The following is a 4,663-nucleotide window of genomic DNA, read 5'->3' on the forward strand; positions in this document are numbered from 1 at the left end:
TACAAATAGACCATTCCTCTGCAAACTAATAGAAAGAGCCAAATTCACCCCGGTGTCTCGATTTATTGAAGATAAATCTATACTCTCTGTTAGAAATTGGGTTTCTGGATGGCATAGTTATGTACCCTGTCCAAGCAGAAACCACAATCTTATTCAGGGTAAGTCAATAACACACCGTAAATTAGCCTGTGCTCACCTTCTGGTAGCTTGGCACAGGGCAGTTGGGCTTAACTCAAGAGGCAATTCTTAAAGTATCTGTGTAACACATCAGGAAGTAACACAGTGAAAACACCACAAAAAGACTCCACACCAGGTTAGAAAAATCATTATGTTTTTATGAATAAAACAAGACCAAAACTTCAAAAGTCCAATAAGTAAAACCAGGGTAATGCATTTTTAAAGAATAAACAAAAATGTAGTGCTTAAAAGCATAAAGAGCCAACCAGGCTATCTGGTTGCGCTAGATGGGGTCAAATCCGAACGTTCCGGCCGACCGCAATGGAGCAGTACAGGGACCAGCTTTGGCCTGCTGCAAAGTACCTTGTTTTGCATTGACGAAGGGCAATGGGAGGGGGGATAGAGGAGGCAATGCATAGTAGTTGATCCTTAGGAAGGAGGCAATGCATCGTTGCTGAGTGTTATCAAGGGGACAATGTGTCAGTTCCGAGCTGTGTAAATTTGTAGATGTCTGGAAGAAGGCAAAGCGCTGAGCAGTTGGGGAAGCAATGCACTCTATCCTCACTGCTCCGGCGATGCACCTTCGTCGAGGGAGCTGCACCACTTCTGAGCGGCGCAACAGCGTTGATGCAGTGGTGTCTGCTGCAGCTCAATTTATACTCACTTCCAAGAGCCAAGGGTTGGGTTGGCACCACATGGCAGGGCAAGACTCGCAGCTGGCAGAGGCCAGGTGCTGTAGCAGGGTGAGTGGAAGTCTTTGATGTCCCTGAGACTTCAGAAGAGCTGGCATGCCACCAAGCCCTTGCAGTCATTCTGGGTTGAAGTGATGTGGGTCCAGTCCTTCTCAGTCAGGTCAGAGTAGCAGGCAGCAGGGCAGCACAGCAAAGCGGTTCTTCCAGAGCAGCAGTCCAGCAGAGTGTCAGTCCTTTAGCAGCACAGCAGTCCTTCCTCCTGGCAGAGCCTTCACAGGTCTAGTAGTGTACTGCAGTGGTAGGGTCAGAAGTTCAGTTCTTATACCCAGTGGTGCCTTTAAAGTGGGAGAGACTTCGAAGAAGGGCTTTGAAGTGCACATAGGTCCTCCCTCCCAGCCCTGGCTCCAAACTCACTACAGAAGATTATGCAGCCTTTTGTGTGGGGACCAGACAACCGTATTCAGGTGTAAGTGTGAAGATGTGCCAAGCTCCTCCCTCACAACCTGTTAGGATGCCCCATCAAGTCACACCTAAGCTCCCTTTATGCATTCCCCCTAGACAGCCACACACAAAGTTCAGCTGTCACACACCCTAAAGGTGTATTGGAGAGAGGCTGCAGGCACACAGGGCTAAGAGTAATGAGGATTTATTATTCCTATTCCAGTGATATTAAAGATGACAGATACACTCCCTCTCAATCAGGAATAACAGCGTATTAAGTGTAATAAGGAATCACAAATGTTATCCTATGAGAGGGGTAGGCCTCAGTAGTGAAAAACGAATGTGGGTGTTTAACTACCAGGATATGGAAAACGTAAAAGTACATTTCCTACCATTTGATTACACAGCACCAGATCCTATGGCCTACCTTAGGGTGACTTATATGTAATAAGGCAGTTTTGGCAAGGGGTTTTAAATGCCACGTCGACATGGCAGTGTAAACAGCACACACAGGCTCTGCAGTGGCAGGTGTGAGTCATGTTTAAAGGACTGTTTGAGTGGGTGGCACAATCAGTGCTGCAAGCCTACTAGCAGCATTTAATTTACAGGCCCTGTGCAAATGTAATGCAGTTTACTAGGTACTTTAAAGGTAAATTAATGTTGCCAATTGTTGGAAAGTCAATCAAACCATGTTTAGGGGAGTAAGCACAAGCAGTTTAGCACTGGTCAGCAGTGGTAAAATGCACAGACTCCTATGGCCAACAAAAAGAATTGAGCAAAATTGGAGGCAAGCAGACAAAAATATTGGGGGAAGACCACCCTAAAGCTGACCGGTCTAACACTTTCTGACTTCTAAACCTCCTAAACAAGATTCCATTCAGGAAGAGGCACAGAGTTTGCCCTAATCACCATGTGGGATGACCTTAAAAACACACTAGATCACAACAGGGTCACCACACTACTTCTCGTGAAACATTCAACTGCCTTCAACATATTTGATCATGACTCTTTAATCCAAAGACTCCAGAAAGCCGGCATATAGGGGACTGCTTTCGACTGAATCACATACTATCTTCAAAATAGAACAAATGTCATCCATACTCCTCCTTCCTCATCTAAACCCTATATCATAAAAGCATGGTTCCCTCAAAGCTCTATCATTTCACCTATGCTTTTCATCATCTACATGAAGTAATTACAGGCAATGATCAATGAATTTCAGCTCATTCGCAGATGACACGCAAATGCTTCTTAAATGGGAAAGTGCCAAAGACATTAGAAACTCAATTCTTCAGTTGCCTTCAAGCCATTGATCAGTGGACAGCTTGGAGCCATCTCAAATTGAATGGGTCCTAAACTGAAATATCTTTGGGAGTTGGAAAAATTATGACCCACTCTCCGCCTGGCCTGATGATCTTGGACAATCTCCTAAAGTATCAAAAAAGTAAGAAACCTCAGAATTATCATGAACTCCAAGCTATAAACGAATACCCACGTGGATACGTTAGCAAGATCAAGCTTCGTTACTATGAAAACCCTGCGACATATCTTCCCCAACCTAGGATTTCCACTCAAGGTCAAGGTTGATATCTGTCTTGTACTGTCTAAATTTGATTGCGCCAATGGCCTCTACCATGGATCACATCTATCCACTTTGAAAAGGCTACAACAGATTCAAACCTCTGTTGCCAGACTACTTTTACAAAGAAACTCAAAAGCCCACATCTCCCCTGGCTTAAAGGCCCAACAATGGTTACCGGCTGCCAGAATATCAATTTTCAAGCTGCCTTGTATCACTCACAAAGCAATACATGGAACATGACCTCTTAGAAAGAAAATCACAAAATACATACAGCAAAGAAACCTGTGCTCCAGATTGGCACACGCCTCAAAATCGCAGTATACAAGAAAAAAAACACAGGTGGAACATATTTCTCTGTTCAAGCAGCCAAACTATGGAATTCATTACCTCCAAACATCCACAGATAACCATCTTATCATCAGAAGATAATTCAAGAGCTGGCACTTCCCCCACATGACCACCATATTCAAAATAGAAATGTACAGCAATAGTATGCACAATGTCTGTCTGTAAAAAGGTTTACTTTGATTATATGCATGTATTTGAATATGTGCATTTCTTTGTGCAACTTGACATTACTTATGAATAACATATATATACTTTCTTATATTTATGCTTAACAAATATATATTACTTATTACAAACTATATACATTTCTGATATTTATGTTTAAAATGTACATAGGACATTACATAAATAACATAAGTATTTGACTAGATGCATATGGGTCTCTATTTAATATGATCACTCATATCACAACATATAAACATGATTATACAGAAAGTATTTGTAAATGTTAACCAGTCTTACTTATTTCTTTAAAAAAAAATCATAAATAATAGAAACAAATAATACTGGTATGCATTTCTCTCTATATATATTTATATAGCTACTAGAATAAAAACATTAATATTTAAAAAAAAAAAAATCTAATATACATTTATGTATAACTTTATCATTATATCCATATATAAGTATATCAATACATCTATAACATGAGGTGATGAGTATATGCTTATAGGTTTATTTTCCTATACTAAGATTATATCAATTGCATCCACTCTGACTCATCCTTTTCCTCTTCCAAACTACCCACTACCTCCTCTCTGATTCATCCCAAACCTCTTTTGCTACTATGAACTCCCAAATAACCCTTTCTAAACTCTACACTCCTCTATCCATCCTTTATCCTATACACCCAATGAATAGATTCACATGTCTTCGACTCCCAATAACATTTTATATTTCCTTCTACTAATTGACCTTTGAGGGTTCCAGAGTAGAGTGCTACTTGCAAAAAAGTGCTCCAACGCCTTGTCAGGGGTAGTAAGCGCTATATAAATACAATTCATTTGCACCTTTAATCTGTTTCACAACTGCCACAATCCCTTTGTCACTAGCATCAGTAGAGGCAGAGTAAGACAGACCAGGAATAAAACTTCCCTTACCCTGAGCCTTCCCTAAACCTTCTTTGATATGCATAAACTCCCTTTCACATTGCTCATTCCACATAAAATCAATAACCTTCTTCAAAAGATCATGCAAGGTGTAGTGATAATGTAGACTCGGGCAGTTCCTTCCTTATTCCTTGGTTAATAGGGCAAACACGCAGACGAGAGGCTCCCTTGCCTGTTTTCCCACCAACTGACTTCTCCCCGATTTCTGGAAGCCCCAAACAATTCCATAAAGCGCTATGGCAACTCCGTGCCTGAACATTCCCTATACAACATATACCCTTTCCTTATACAACGATAATACACTAAAATATAAC

Source organism: Triturus cristatus, chromosome 6 (assembly GCF_964204655.1).
Source record: "Triturus cristatus chromosome 6, aTriCri1.1, whole genome shotgun sequence".
Lineage (NCBI taxonomy): Eukaryota > Metazoa > Chordata > Amphibia > Caudata > Salamandridae > Triturus > Triturus cristatus.